Below are 16,916 nucleotides of genomic sequence, written 5' to 3'. Positions count from 1 at the left end.
CAGCTCTCTGGGAGGGGTCCCGGGAGGCTGCTATAAGGTCTCTTTGGAGCCTCCTCTGCTCTGGCTGAACAACCCCAACTGTCTCAGCCTCTCTTCAGCACCTCTTGAGAGTTGCTCCAGCCTTCTGACCATCTTTGTGGCCTCCTCCTCCTCTATGGATTCATGTTGACTAGGGATATATTAAGTTGATGGAGTCACAGCTTCCATATATATGCAGAAGTGCTACACTTAAGCATAATATTGACCTCTGAACTTTAATTTAATAAATTAAAAACCTAGCATGAAGCATGTTTTATTCATTGCTTTGTCAATTACTTCACATTAGTACCGTTTTTCTTGCAAAAACTGTCAAAAGAACACACGTGGAAAAGAATTGTGGGAAAACATTTTATTTATTTGAGATTCATTTACTGAGATTTAGCAACCAGACAGCAAGTAGGAAAAACAACATCAGTATGCCCAGACAGTTCTCTAAAGGCCTTTCCCAACTGTTTAAAGAGGATCTTTAGCATCCTGCCTATGAAATTACCAAAATTGATTTCTTCATATTGATGTTGGTGAAAGTAATGATACTTGAAGGAAATATTAAATTTTAAGCAGAGAATGTACACATTTTTTGCTGGTAATATAAACTTGCCCAAGTGTTCTGCATTAGGAGTGAATGCATACACAATATGGAAAATCTCAAACAACATACAGACTGTATTTTTTAATACTCTAAGATTAAGGCATTGCTCCACTTAGGAAATCATGTTAATTGTTAAATGATGACAGCTGTAATATTAACATTTTTAACAAGGGGCCAGATTATTGCTTTACTATCCATGCATCATGCTAGAAATGCTTTTTAACATCAGAGACTCAATATTTATCAAGAGAATTTGATTTAGTAATAACCAGTATAACAGTACTCCACAGTTTCCATTAGTTTGATTGAATGTTATATCTGTCTAAGCAAACCAAGCATTAGGCGCTTCAGTGAAAGTCACTTGTCATAGAGAAAAATATAATGCATGAATATTTCATTAGTAGATGAATACCCATAAAAACTTTACTTGAAATGCTTGAAAGCACCTACTGAATGCTTGCCAGTTATCTCATAAAACAGAGATGGTAGTAATGCTGCTGTTGAAACAGGAAAAAATCTATTAGATCATTTAACATACTAAAACAATTATGGTATAATTATAAGGAACATAATTATATGTTCTTGATGTCTTTAACAGTGCAAGCCTCACTAATTAACATTAGAAATTCAATCAAAACAAATTATGCTTTAAAATTTAAGGATGAACTTAAAGAGAAAGATCACATTTACCAAGCCAAACAAATATAACTTTAAATTCCACCTATAGTAGGCCAAGTCTTCATATGTATCTTTGCAGTCTCTCTCTCTTTCCATCTTCTAAATGTTACTTAGTGTATTTGGAGATATATCAAGAGAGAGAAAGAGATGTATGCATGCACTCAAATTACTTACTATTATAGAGAGCTATAGTGTCCGTTTTGCCTGAGACAAAATCCAATTGGATTTTTATGGCCTTTAGTTTAAACTTTAAAGGAAAAGATTCATCCTGTTCCTACTGTATTTGGGTGTTCTCTGCATATACCTGCATTGTGTATAAACTTACCATAAAATTTTCATCTCCAACTCTCCTTGGTTTGTATTTTACTGTTCTCGGTTACTTTTCACCTCTCAGGACTATGGGACTTTTTATAGAACAAAAAAACACCAGTTTTTGGAGAAAATATTCCATTATTTTAAAAAGTTTAGATATGTCATGTCATTAGGACAACAAAGAATATTTTCTCAGACCTTTCTCTATATTCACTATTCTCCTTGAAAACATCTGTTTTGCAGAACTGGAATTTGCCTAATTGCTTCAATCCTGTTGTCATTCTCAGTTTCCCACTGGAATGGATTTCTCTGAGGCTCATGCTAGTTCCAGTCAAAATACCCATGTTCCTTGTTTTGTTTCTTTATAAACATTGTGTTTCACATTGAATAGGCATCTGTGCCTCTGTCTCAGTTACCACTGTGCTTCACAGGAAGGATGGGTACCTGCTTGTAGCCCCTGCATCCCTTCAGAGAGGGGACTTCCAGCAGATGGGCTGCATTTCTCTGGAGATGTCCACCGAAGCCCAGCTCTGTGAGCAGCACAACCAGTCAAGGTATACAGAGCAGGAGCACTTGAAAACTTCAGAAATATATAGAGTAATATTTAACCCAAAAGAAACAACCATCATTTTTTTTGTTTAGTATTAGAGTGTTAGATACAAAAACAAATTTCAAAACATCTGAATTTCTTATGGAGTGGAAATTGCCCATTTTTGGCTATCTCTTTTCCTAGACTGCTACTGGTAGTCTGGTATTTGTCTATTTGTTTAATAATCTCATAAATTCAACAAAATGCCTACAGGGTATTTTTCTTTCACACTGTGGAGATTATAAAGAGAAAGGGGTTTACTTATTGACATTGCATTAAACATATGAATGTAAGAAACCTAATGAACAAAAAAAAACCCCAAAATTCTCCATAAAACATAGAGCAATGAAATACTATTCAACATGGTTGCATTATATTTGTATTGGTACTGGACTCTAGCAAAAATACTTCAAATATGTTCCTCTCTCTTCCATTGAAAAGTTCAGAATGTCATCATGCATAACAACAGAAAAATGGAAACATGCCAGACTTGGTTTCTCTCTTAAAAAAAAAAAAAAAAAAAAAAGCAGCATATAAAGTAAGCACTGCATGTACTCCACTTTCTATATTTTTGCTTTCCGCTCATTTTCTTAAATTAACTAAAGCAGAACTATTATCTGATTAATATTTTAGCCACTTTCTGCTGCTCCTTTAAGTGGATACACACAATCAAAGGTCTGATCATGAATAATGGGGAACACAGTGGGCACCAGCCAGCTACCTAAATGTAGGAGACCAGTGCTAATTGAGAGGCCTTCAGATAGCCCAGTCAGTCATCCCAGGGCAGGCAGATGGGAGTGCAGGGGATGCTTGCACCTTTTGGCACAGCCAGACCCCCAGCACCTCCCCTAGGGGACTCCTCAGTCAGCTGATCCTCACCAGGTCTCTCCAGGTCTGCCAAGCTCTAGTCAAAGGCAGCACCACTTTGGTTAGCTTAACTCCATGTTCCTGGCTGGCCTGGCACTCCAGGGTGCAAACTCCAACACAGTGCAAGACAGCAAAAATACTAGAAGAGTTGACATGATTATAGTTTATTTCAGGTTAATCCTCAAAAAAAAATCTTGGTGTGAGGACTATGAGATTTCAAATCCTTATTGATCATTAGAAAAGCTGGTACTTTAAACCCAAGTATATTCCCAGAAACACTGGACTTTATCAGAGCACATCAGCCACAGCAGTGATCAGTGCCAGTGAAAATGTGCAAATTTTTTCACAGAATAATTGCATTGGAGTATTTGAATTCTAAAAAGAAAATTCAGACAGCTCCTTGCATAATTTGATTAATCAACATCTCCTCAGTGAATAAAGAGTCTCTCATGCTATTAGAGGTTGAATGGATTCAAGAGCTATGCTGAAGAATGACAGCAAAAATTGACTGAATAACACAGAAACAAACTTGTCAAGTCCCCCACATACAAGACTGCTTTCTATTTCAGGTTCTATTCCATTCTTCCACAGAACCAAAGATGATGGGATGTCTTGATCCTCCATTTAAGCCCTTTAAATATAGCAGTATAATGCTTTGTTGTTATATGACAAAATATCCCTGTTGTGGTAGGGCTGCCTGGTTTAACCCCTTCACCACACAATGTTTCTCAGTGCAGCTGGAGTATGGAGAAACCCTGTATAGTTTTTTTTTTCCCTGACAACTTCTATACTACACTACACTTCCTTCTGTGAACTGGAGTTTTCAAAACAATTTTATTCACATTTGATTTTCATATGGTCAGCTGTGCAATACAGTAGGCTTCTGTTATTTGGTTTAGTTTGCAAATGTTTTTAGTAAGGCTTACAATAAAACATTTTCCAATGCCTACCATCATCTTTCCTCTTTTGAAGAACCCCCAAAATACCCCTGTGGCCCTGACATGCATTTTGCTGGTGTTTGGAATGGCAGCACACAGTGACAAATAAATTAATGTTAATAAAAGAATGTTACATCTCTTTCACTTTGAAACAAGTGATTGGAAAGCAGCTGATTACAACTGGAGAGAAGATGTAGAAAGGTAAAATGTAGTATCAATTGGAGTGAATTAACTGGGGTACTCAGGCACAGTCTCAAGAAAAACATTGACTGTCACAAGGGGGGTTTAGTGGTGTTAAAACTTGCATTGCATTTCTTGAGCACACAGAAAAGCAATCTACCTGGTTTTCCCAAACATTACAAAAGCAATCAGGCATTTTCCTAGCCTGTTGTCTGCTAAAAGGAATGGGGAACCCTGTAATGAACAGAAATGAGAAAAAAAAAACAAACTAGAAAATCTTTATTGTACACCAGTATATTTTCAAGAAATACACTTGTTTCTCATAAATTTTGTCTTAAAAAGGAATTTTTCAAAACAATTTTGGAAGGAAATATAGCACTCATTGATGATTTCCTTATTTGGCAAATAAAGGAAGAAATAGTAGGAAAACAATTTTGGATGCTGCAGGGCACTCAGACTGAGATTCTTGTGGAGTTTTCTTTTCCAAATTTTATCTAGCTATTTCAGTCATTTAAAAGGTAATTTTTAACAGAAATTCCAACACATATACTAATAATTTTAGTTTTTTCTCTTGTGCTCACAACCTGTTGTGGCATTAGTTACAGTTGTTTCAATAACTTCCTTTAACATCTTCAGCCTGTATATCACCAAGTTAAATATGTCTAGTCTTGACCAGGTCCAGGAAGGATTTCTGTGGGAAAATGAGGGACATTTCCAAATCTGCTCATTTGAAAAAGCCTGACTTTCAATTTCAGGCTTGAAAATGTTGAACTATTTTTTTCCCAGAGTTATCTGAGATGCATGTGCACTGCACATTTCTTCAGTATTTAAGTCTACAATTAAATGGGTTTAGCAAACAAAAATAGTCAAGAAGGTGAACATCCTGTCCTTGAGACCTATTCTCTGAGTGCATGTTAATCTTTATTTTACTGCTGTAAATATAGCTGTACCTTTGTCTTAGATGCAAGGATTTCAGCATCTTGTCAAAGTATTCCACCACAGCAGAAATAATATTCTTTAATGTATTTTATCCAGTGATCAGGAAAAAGAAAAAGTAAACTCCCTCCAGAATAAGCTTACTGCATTCATAAATTGTGTCTTACTTGCTAAATAGATTTTAATCAATGTTATCCATTCACAAAACTTAGCAATGTGATGCATAACAAGAACATAATTTGCTGTACTGGGACAGTGACAAAGCAGAATGCTTCCTTACCCTGTAATGGCCATTCAGATCAGAAAAGAAAAGAGGAGGCACACCAAACTGATTAAGACAACATGGCATTCTGACCTAATGACCAGAATCTTAGAAAAGTGGTTGTTAAATATTTACAGCTGTTAATTCTCACCATTTTGCTGTATGGTAACACCAATGAAATGGGGGCAAAGTCAATTTTGGTTAAATTAATGAATGGAGAACATGTAGCTATAATATTTTCATATGTATCCGCTTATGAACTGTAACTTTTGGTGTATCATAAGACTGTGCAAAGAAGTGCAATATTAATAAAAGGAGAAAGCAGCAGCAGTGTCCTCAGCACTGGCTTTCCCAAGAGACAAGCATGAGAGCAGAAGGCATAGCAGAGGGGCAGCTCAAGAGGCATTTTGCCATCTGAAAGAGAGTAAAAGGAGGGAGCAACAGGTGAAGTCAGAAGAGATGCCATATCTGTCATCCTTCAAGGAGTGCTCAGAGAGGATGGGCTCAACAGGGAAGTACCAGCCTCCATAAGGGTGAGTTTCCACCCTCAGCAGTTAAAGCAGGGAGCTGCACTCACTGTTGTGCATTTACATTCAAGCAGGAAATCTGACATCACTCATTTGTCACACTGTGATGGAACAGGCTGTGATTCACATCTCTTTAGAGACACTTTCCTGCTATGGAATATGGAACTATGGCCCTCAAGGGAGAATAGCAGCATGAAATCTGTGGGCTATGTGCTCCTGATGAAATCAGCATTTTTTTCAAACCTTCCTCCAAAGCCCAAAATTTCTGCTACACCTGAATGTTCAGCATTTATTTTCATAGTTACTTAAGCAACAAAAAGATTTCAAGGTAAGAATTGCATCTGAGTAATTTCTGACTTGTCCATCTGGAGGACATCCCAGTTCTCTTCAGTAATGCAAGCCTTACCTATTTTATTAACAATTGTATTGTTATTTTATTAACCAAACCAAAAGATACCACAATAGTAGTGCTCCATTTGCCTTGCTGTCCAGGTTTCAGATGGAATGGAGTTAATTTTCTTTCTAATAGCTAGTAGTACAGTGCTGTGTTTTTTGGATTTAATATGAAGATAATAATGATTAAAACACTGTTTCTGCTGTTGCTAAGCAGTGTTTATGCTAAATCAAGGACTTCTCAGCTTCTCACACCTCCCCAACAGTGAATCAGCTGGAGGGACACAAGAAACTGAGAGGAGACAAAGCCAGGACAGCAGACCCAAAATTTCCAAAGAGATATTCCATAATATATGACATCACAAACCAAGGGCCAGGGCCACTGCTCAGGAGTGGCATCAGTCCTAAGAATCCTAGGAGATGCTGACTTTCTGTCTTTGCTTCCTGAAGGCTGACAGGAGGTGGTTTAAGCTGATCCATTTTACTGTACATTTCAACATGCAGATATCCAGTTACCAATCCCCAACAAATGAAGCAGTAACCAGCAACATCATTGAACGTGTTAACAGAATTTTCTGAATTTGTCCTGCAAATGTCAATATACTGGTTCAATCAGCTGATGGCAGCATCCTGATAAAAATTATATTTATTCATTAGTTCTAGATCAAGTTAAAGTAAAGCAATTAAAATTCCCTTACACAAAAAAAAAGTAGAAAAAGTAGATTTAAAAACATTCACTGTGATGATTAGAAATTTAACAAAGAATGAGTGTTGTTGATTCCAGAAGTCTTTTTTTTTCCCCTTTAAAGAACAAACCTTAATGTACAGGAGGTCACATTTTAGATCTAAAATATGGACATAATGAGACTCATTTCTTTTTTACAGTGCTTTAAAATCTGATGAAAAGTGCTATATAAGACTTTGATATTATTATGATTAATGCTCATAATCACCATCTTGTCAGTACTTTTTCCCCTTCTGACCTTCTAGTTTCCATGTAGTAAAAGGCACTTACCTCACTGCTTGATCAAGCTCTTAAGACATCTCAGGCAGCAGGTTTATGCCTCCTTTCCAGGACATGGATTCAAGAATCTACCTAGGTGGCTTGATAAAAGCAATGGGATAATGGGATACTCTGGGAAAAAAAAAAAAAAAAAAAAAAAAAAGTTCTAAAAAAAAAAATCATTGATTCTTATTTATCCAAGGAAGTTCTCTTCTCCTTAACTCTCAGGCTTTTTTCTCCCTGGGTCACTGTCCCTTTAGGTAGAACATCCATGGAAATCATTCTGAGTGATTGTATTTGAGAGGGAATGCATTAAGGATAGTGTTTCAGCAATGAGGAGACCTCTTGTTCAGCAACACTCATTCCACTGCGACAACTTCAGGCTTGTGGGCAAAAATTTGGATTATCTCCCTGTTTTATTTTGGCTATCTGGCATAAGCTGAGTTGCAGCCTCATCAGATACAGAATTTGGGGCAACACTGTGAAGAGAAGTTAAAGTTTAAGGAATTGTGTAAATTACACTCAGATGCTTTTCTGGTTGTATTGGCACTGTTGTTTCTCTCAGGCTGCAAAACAGCAGACTGGCAGGCAGCAAGTGACTTTTACAGCAGCTGCATCCTTATGTGAGGTCTCAACTGTACAGCCCCACCCTAAAGCAAAATGCAAACTCACCGAGTAAAATCCTTGTCTCAGCAGATTTAATGACAAGATCTCCTCTAGCAATGGACAGATATCACGTATCCTCTGGCTGCGCAAAATATTCTGGAAAGTTTTGTTCACATGTAGAAGAACATTGTCTAAGTTTGGGGGTTTTTTTTATTTTTTGGTGTTTTTTGTTTTTGTTTTTGTTTGTTTGTTTGTTTGTTTTTTGTAAATGCACACATTTCAAAATAATGGTCTGAACAAAATCAGGAGTTCAGAGCAAACCAATTTTTTTTTAATAGATGTCTTGAAAGTTTAACAACTGGACACTTTTCCCAAGAGAAGAAGTCCCATTATCAGCCAGGATTTCTTGGGTGTAAATCCATTTATAATGAGCTTCACTCATACTTTTCTGTAAAACTAAAAAAAGGATAGTTTTGGGGTTTTTTTTGTACTGAAGATGTTTGAATATGAGATAAGAGCAAATACAAAACTTCTCCTAATTTACTCACATATCTGTAGTTGAGCTGTTCCTAAAGAAGAGCATTAAAGTGTTCCTTTGAGTGAAGGGAGACAAATTTCTTTCCTACTTAATACTATTCCACTGTGGTGGAATATTAAACTTAAATGAATTTTAGCTACTTTAAAATATTTTTATTAAACTTATCAATATATGAATCAATATCAATTGTCAATGTTTATATTAAATTAATCAATATAAATGTGGTGATGCTGGACAAACTGCTTATATAAAGAGATAGGATTTCATATCATATTCCACTGCCATATAACAATATTAATATATCTCTACATGACTGAAGATATCCAAACTTACAGGAAACTTTAGAAAATGGATATCCTGAAACAAAAAGATCAAGTAGGAACTTCTCTGTTATTGCAGATTAACTAAATATTATTTTAGGAACTTGCTGCTTTTCTGTTGCAATGTTTGTTTCTGTGTTTCTAGGTAGCATTTCTCCTTACGAAAGAGATCAGAATGCATTAAGAAAACACTTAATGATATTGTAAATAGAATAGTTGAGAAAGATTATCAAATAAAGCAACTTGATAAAATCAAGTAAAGTTCATTTATTTTACTTTCTGTTAGTTCATGTCTCACCACTGTAAGTAGAATGCATTTGCATTCTAGATAATGTGACTGACCTGGGAATGCCACTTCCTAAGTTCTGGCAAGAAGAAATTTGTTCCATATTTAAAATGAACAGAGGTCAGCATTTTCAGGCTATGATCTGGCACTGTTAAAGCAGGCTCCCCACCCATGAAACCGATGTACTGCTGGTGGTGGTATATCTATTACTCTGAGGCAAAACTTTAGTTGATATATTGATATATATAGTTGATATATTTCCCTCTGGAAAATTAGAATTCATTTCCTATGTTAATGAAACAGCATAATGGTTTTGGCATTAACAAACATATGACCTACATTTTTCACAAAACAGTAGCCAACTACAAGCATTTTTTAGAAATACAAATATTTCTGGGAAAAGTTACTGAAATAAAATCAATCCAATTCTATTTTAAGGAGGGAAACTCCCTAGATTTAATTGAAACTTAAACCAGGAAACATATACTTGGAATAACCGTGTAAGTATTTATGTTTCTTGTCACTAAAGTTCAAGACAAATTTCCAGAACTACATACATTCACATGTTTAATGAGGTCTAAGATGCTAGTGGTTACCCATATTTATAGCTGTTTTGACCAGCTGGTAAGCTAATTAGAAGCACATAAACAGAATACCCCGGGAGTAGGTTTTTGCAAGTTTGATGCTACAAATTTTATTTCTTAAGATTAACTACTCAAATGAAAAGGGGGGGGGGGGGCGAATGTCTCTAATTAGCAGTAGTTGCTTAACTGTTACTCAGGAAAGAGGCAAGGAGTTCATTAAAATAATATATGAATAAATATATTCTCATTCTTCAAAATGCCTCACTCACCGTAAATGTTTTGGCATATGTGTAGGCCATTGTAAAGGAACTGTCAATATCACCATCAGAACTTGGTCTTTGGAAAATTTTGTCATCCAACAAATTCAATAAGTCACAAATTCACATTAAAATCTTCCACTTTTCTTGATAGTCACAGGCAGGTGATCAACCCTTTTCCATGCCAGATCAGTCACTCTCCACTCAAACTCAGATGTCTCTCCAAAATAACCTTGACTTATATTATTTTTACATTTCTTTGTACATTTTTTCTCATTGCTTTGCTGAATTAGTTGTGTTTATTTTTACCTCCCTCTGCCAGCTGCACCGATACCACTAGCTGTGAGACAAAAACCTTCACAGCTGGAAACAGCCTAAAATAAGCACTGGGATGATGCCACAGATACACAGCATCAATTAGCAGTGGGAGCAGCTGTTGCAGCAGGCAAAGACCTTCCTGTGTTTGGTTTGCACCCTTGTCATTTAGCATCAGATGACAGCACTCCTCATCAGGATGCAATCATTGCACGCGTGCTGCGCTGCAGTCATCCCAGCACAGAGGGACAGAATAAGTCTTTGGAGCCATTTATATGCAGCATAAGCTCTATTTTGAGACTGTAAGTAGTACACAGGGAGTTTTTGCTGGCCCTAACACATCTGAGCATCCCTTATGGGGAGCAAAAGCACAATGAGAGCTTAGGAGCGACCCTTTTTTTAGGTGGCCCAGATTTATAAGAGTTCTCTGTCATCTCAGTGACACTGTTCCAAGGACAATACATGGCACAGAGGCTTCAAAAGTCACTGATGATGATGCAAAGCTAAGGGAGTGTTATTTACATGTAGTTGTATTTCAGCCATATTTTTGTGTATACATTGAAATAACATCATAACAAAATACAACTCTCTTGCAAAATAAGTGTTTTATCATCTAATTGTTGCATTTAATTTTAAACATAGTCAGTTGTACTGAATCCAACCTCCAATTCATTGAAGTCTAATAGTTTTTAATGATTCTTTAAGGGAAATTAGTAATGAAGAGTCAAGTCCCTCACAGTTGAATCACCAGGAAAATATTGTGAGGCATTTAATCTCAGTTCACAATGCGACAGTTCCTCAAGAGAGCCGGTAATCTTTATATTACTCACACTAATAGTAAGAGGTTTAGGGATTTTTTTTTCCTTACAAAGTATTCCTCCAAGCTCCAGTAAATGCCAATTCCATGCCTAAGTGTTCCGTTCCTCCTGTATTTTAAAGCTTCAGTGAAGATATTAATTACCTCACCATGACTGTTTCATGCAACTTCAAAAATTCTCTACAAGATCAAATAAAGTCAAAAATGCAACAATTTCTTCTCTTAACTTGCTAAAAGCGGTCCACAAAACTCAGCCATAATTTTCATCATACACATTGAAAAATGCTTAAACTTCAAGATATCTATAAAAAAGTTGTTGTGGATACTCAGAGCCGTGCTAATTTTTATACCTAGAGGTACCTTGTCTTTGCTGAACCACCTTCATACTGATTTTCTTGCCTAAGACTGCCCAGAATGCTTGAGACTCTTTCTGCTGATCCCAGGGTGTTGGGTCTGCTTGGTCCCCTACAACCTTCCTCACCCTGTGGTGGTGCTGATGTCTTTTTCCCCCATCCCTTGACATCACTCCCAGCATTGGGATGCTCTCTGTACACAGCCAACCTTCTCTTCTTTTGGAGGAAATGGGTGATGTGACCTCCTCAGATCAGGCTGGCTCCAGTGGGACGGTCTGTCCAGCTAATGCAAGTGTGTATGTGCAGTCCAAGTAATCCTGGCAGGGCTCCTTGTCTCTAACATCTGTGCTGTCTGGAGCTACAAAATTTGAATACACTGCATGCAGCTTCTGATTTTAATACAAATTTACCCTTCCTTACACTTTGTGTTACTATTGGTGATGCCAATATAAGCATTTCTATTCTAGTTCTATTATGTAAGGACATTTCCTCCACTGTTTTAATAATGACATTTCAGCTAAACTAAAGAGCTGGATTAAATTAAAGATGTTTTGCTCACTTGAAATTACTGCTGCACATCCAACTGGTTTAAAATAAAAGAAGACTATCTGGTAGAAGTTATTGTATATCTTGTGAAGAGGAAGGTTATGTGCAGTCATCCACGCCACGAAACCTCTCCCCAGTTAGAATCTGGCCAGATGACAACCAAATAACAGAAGAGCATCAGAGACCACATCAATCTTTTATCCACCATAGGTAATCATGTTTGGGCTGTGAAGAACATGTGTGGGTATGGAAAGGCAGGAATGCTGCTACCACCCCTGTCTGCACTGTGAACAAACTTAGAGCCTCTGCTCCGTGGGCTGTCAGTGGCCTTTCACAAACACTAAATTCATGTAAAAGTGCTGTACAGTTTTATTAGGAGAAAAACACCCTTTTAACAGTTTATTCAGTTCTCTGCTGAGGGCAACCTTTCTCCTTGAACAGTTGAAAGTGCTCAGACCAAGACAAAAATACATTGGGAAAGTTTAGCAGAAACTGGCACCAAGTTAAACAGTGATTTTTCATATGCCAAGTGTCACTAGCTCCTAACTTTGGTTCTAAGTCAGATGTGCCTGTGTATTTTCTACACTGAAAACAATGGTCACTGAGTTATGCCTGAGTTCGTGCTTCACTCTCCCACAGTCCAGACTAAGCCAAGACATTATATGGTACCATGTATTAAGTGAAATTGCTCTCAAGAGCTTGTCAAAATAAACTAAACAATGTTACATTGCTCAGTGGGGTTCTTTTATCTATTTTTCCAGAGAAATAGTATATGATTTTAACTATTGCAGCTGAAAGCAAAATGAAAGCACCATCACGTTCTCTTTTATTTTCCACATTTCTATTACCACACGGCAGGTAATGCAGCAGTAAAATGGCATTAAAAAAATTTACAAAGATGCATAAGTGCCTTTGGAACTTAGGCCCATTAGGTTTTTATGGATAATTTTACATATATTCAGTGTCTAAAAATGTATTAGGGCAGATAGATAGATAGATTAAATAGATAGATAGATAGATAGATAGATAGATAGATAGATAGATAGATAGATAGATAGATAGACAGATGTACTGTAGAGCCCAATTGTCCAATTATGACTCATTTATGCTGAAAATCTGTACATATCCTGTACAAATAGTATCAAAATAATTGCCCATGCACCTTTTTTACAAAAGTAAAGCGTTTCCATATGCTTTTACACACTAAGTATCTTTAAGAATCTCCATTATTTAGATTCAAGAGGAGTATGCAGGATATTGATGCCACTTTAAGAACTCAAATCAAAAAGACAAAATTCAAATCATAAAAACTTCTGCAAGTTTCCACAAGAGAAAGCTAGAAGACTGAGTTTCTGCACAAAGAATGAGCAGAAGTGCTCAGGTCCTGAAAGTACTCAGCAGTTTGATGTCTATCTCACATCTAAATGTACTCATATTCCCAGAACAAGTTTTCTACCACTTACTTCACCCTCAAGAGCTGACATGTCAGATATAGCCCGAGCATGTCTAACCTCAGAAGAAATGTGGCCATTCCCTCATTCCAACCCTTCTCATCTCAGCCAGTAGTAGTAGTATCACAAGAGTTTCCTTGGGATCAGGCAGGATCAAATCCCCCTTAGACTTCTGTATTTCTGTATTCCACCTGAGCATCTTAACCATCAAACTGCATCAAGCTGCCTGTTCTGCAGAAGCACATCAGAGACACACCTCACCCTTTGCTTGTACTTATGGATTTACAAAGTTATAGAGACACATATTCCTCTTCTCCAAGATGACTTTGGACAAGGGGCAGAAAGGTAATTTAGGAACTGGCAAGGCATGATACTCATTTGCCAGTCATGTCCTTAATGCTCCTTAGTATTTCTTCCCAAGGATATTTATGGTTGCTCTTCACCCTGCTCCCTAATTTTTTCATCCAGAGAATGTGGGATTGTTGATGTATATTCAGTGTGTGGCAAGACATTTGGAAGTTGGATGCTGCCTTGTAAGTCCTCCTTGGTAAGTCTCAGCTCAGCTGTTTAAGGAACCAAAACTCTAGTTTTATTTATTTCATTTTCAGTTAACTCACTTAATTTGGTTTATGACTTTCAATAAATAGAACTCACATGTCCACATAGCATTAGAAACTGAGTCCTCGGCTGATTTGAAGCTGTGGATTAGGGTTCTAAATTATTACGAATCCATAGGAAATTTTATCAAATATTACTTCCCTCAGTATTTGCAAAAGACTAAAATAGCTAGAGATAGAAAACTTTGGACCTCATTAAATATTGTAAGATCTCACTCTTGCCTCTACTCCGAAAACTGTAAAATAGATTATGTAATGTAAGAACAAGCTATAATTGGATGAAGTGGGACTAAAAAATTGCAGGTTTGTTCCCCCTAATATCAATTCTCTGCCAAAGCACTTCATTAAATCTCAGTTACAGGTCAGAGTAGCACCATGAAATAGTAGGATATGTTAAATAATTATGTACCAAGTGTGGGTCTATATTGCCTCACTCAACTTTGTAAAAAAGGTAAATGTGATTTTGTGAGGCAAAAATTCCATATCTACCAGACATTTCTAGATCAGGAGAAGGAAATAGATTTGGCCACAGGATCCCCTGGTGTTCTTCCTCTATAAAGTATTTTCTCAGGTTACCTATGAAATCAGTGAAGCAATGGTACAGCTGTTCCTAAAACATGCAGCTAGAAAAAATTAAAATGAAGGAAAACATATAGCTTTGTTCTTCTTAGATTAAAAAATATTTGCTAATTCTTTTGTGTTTTCAGTGATTTGACTGTAAAAAATCAGCTGAGCAGTGTGAGGTAATAAGGAAGCAGGGAATATCTGGGTCTGTGAGGGCAAATATGATGCTTGACTCTTCCATAAAATTTGGAAGAGCTAGTACCAAAGAAGGGCAGTCATAACATGCAATAGTCTCCTTCAGTTTGCAGATCTAAGGTATTCAACCTGGATCTGTGCTCTTGACAGAACAAAGGATCCCAGAACTGTGACAGTTTTGGTTTCCACTCCAGCCAGTTGATGTTGGCTTTGTGTTCCTCTTACCCTTGCTAATACAGGGCATGTTCTACCACAGTAACTAGAGCAAGAACTCATTATTTGTTAAGTGAATAGGCTGGTTGTTTGGGTTTTTTTTTTTTCAATAAACAGTTTAAAAGTTCAAACTGCACTATCATCTAGAGTTTATGATTTTTTTTTCTCTGATCTACTTTATTAAAATAAAATTGATTGCATTATGTAGAGATGGTTTTATTCTGCTTTTGTGTTGCTGAACACTCAGACTGGATAATTGGCTACCTTATACATGTATAGTCGTAAATGAATCTTAAAATGTGGTCCTTTACACTCAGCCTAATTTGGAGGGAAAAGCATCCTAGACAGATGTCTACTCCATGGTTTATAAGAGTATGTGATACCATCCGCACTTTTCACAGCTAAACCCTTGAAAACTGGGAGATTGACAAAGGGACCCAAACGTGAAGAGCATTCATTAAAAGATGTAAATAGCCAAGATCCGTGCTGTTTTGTTTCAATCTTTTTTATCCTGTTGAAAACAGGAAAGCCTCCTGTCATGCAGGCTCAGGGATTTTCAGGGCCCAATAAAGGTTAGTGACATTTTCAATTCATGTTTGTTTTCATTCTTCTAATCATGAACCCTGTGTCAGCCTGAGAAACCAGCTGAGCTTAATCCATAACCTTTTACAAGTGAAACATTAACTCACAGCATGTTCTGTTGTCTTTTTAAAGCAATACAAAAGCAAAGGGAGGGGAAAAAAAGAGCCACAACATACATGATAAAACATAGAAGCAACCAAATGTGAAGGTTACTTGAAAGCAGTTACAGTTGTGGACAATAGCATATATTTAGGTCCTTAAATTCATCATGTTCAGATGTCATAACTGCTGGGTTTTTTTTACAAAAGCATTCAGGGCAGAAGAAGAGAGGCAAAAAATAGGAATAGCCAAATAAAGATTACCTAGAATATTTTCCTATATTTTGATAAATAATCTGACACATTTCTATACCATCATTTTTGACTGGTATTAACTATGGAGAAAATATCCAACTAGTTTGTCCTCTTTCGTCCTGCAGATTAACTCATCCCACTAGTTTGCCCTGCAAGTCTCACCAGGTGAGTGGTCAGTACTTTAGGGTTTTATACAGTGCAACAGGGTGAATTTTGTGCAAGGGCAGACCACTGGCCACATATGGCAATCTTCCTGCCCCACCAAGCATGTGGAATGGCACACACTGAGCAAACCTGGAGAGAAAAAACAGCTCTGACTACAAAGCACACAGGGTCAAGGAAGGATAATTATTTCTCCAGCTTGTAAAAGCCATCATGGAGAAAACCTGACCTCCGTGTCTCTGTTGGATAACAAATACAATACACGTGTATTAAAGAGGTTCTCAAGTTACAAACTTTTATTACTCAGAAGAAACCATGTTAATCCATAGAGAAAAATACAGAAACAGCAGTCAGAAGCCATCTGAAAACAAAACAGTAAGACATAAATAAAAAGGTATCTATTTTCCTTACCTGAACATCTGTGTTCAGAACATCTTCAGATTCTCTGTATCTGTGTGATTGGATTTGAAGAATAGGCTGAAAAATTATAGAGGAGAGGGAAAAAGAGAAAGGGAGAAAGGAAATAACTACAATGTAGGCAGAGACGTGTACACACACACATATGCAGTAAAATCCTAGAAGGGCCATTTCCTTAGCAAACCAGTCTAGAACATATTTACTTAATTAGAGAAAGCTGACATGTGAATACAAAAAGTAGAAGGATGTTATTCCACTGATTATGCACCAGGCGTGATGCTGTTTCCCAGCCCAGGCTGCCTGACCCTGACATTTTGCCAGTATTTATGTGTCTGCTGGCCACCACAGCACTGAGACTTCCTCTCTTAGCTCAAGGCTAAGAAAATTAAAAACATTGAAGCTGAGACTCACAGAAACAGCAAAGTAT

General features: G+C 36.9%; 1 long non-coding RNA gene across 2 annotated transcripts in view; it reads right to left on the bottom strand.

Moving 5' to 3' along the window:
• Positions 1–373: 373 nt before the first annotated feature.
• LOC115495549 (uncharacterized) overlaps positions 374–16,916 on the bottom strand; it is a 38,008-nt gene continuing 21,465 nt past the window's right edge. Inside the window, exons 2-4 of one of the 2 annotated variants that reach the window (XR_012056408.1) lie at positions 16,484–16,549; positions 7,326–7,445; positions 374–6,940 (exon numbers count right to left, since the gene is read on the bottom strand). This is a non-coding gene — a long non-coding RNA (uncharacterized lncRNA). Of the gene's footprint in view, positions 6,941–7,325; positions 7,446–16,483; positions 16,914–16,916 lie in introns of those variants that run through there. The other variant, XR_012056407.1, reaches the window with a different exon arrangement.

The sequence above is a fragment of the Taeniopygia guttata genome, chromosome 5 (assembly GCF_048771995.1).
Source record: "Taeniopygia guttata chromosome 5, bTaeGut7.mat, whole genome shotgun sequence".
NCBI lineage: Eukaryota > Metazoa > Chordata > Aves > Passeriformes > Estrildidae > Taeniopygia > Taeniopygia guttata.
Note: the sequence above shows the minus strand (reverse complement) of the source record. Positions and strands in the feature narration are given on the sequence as shown.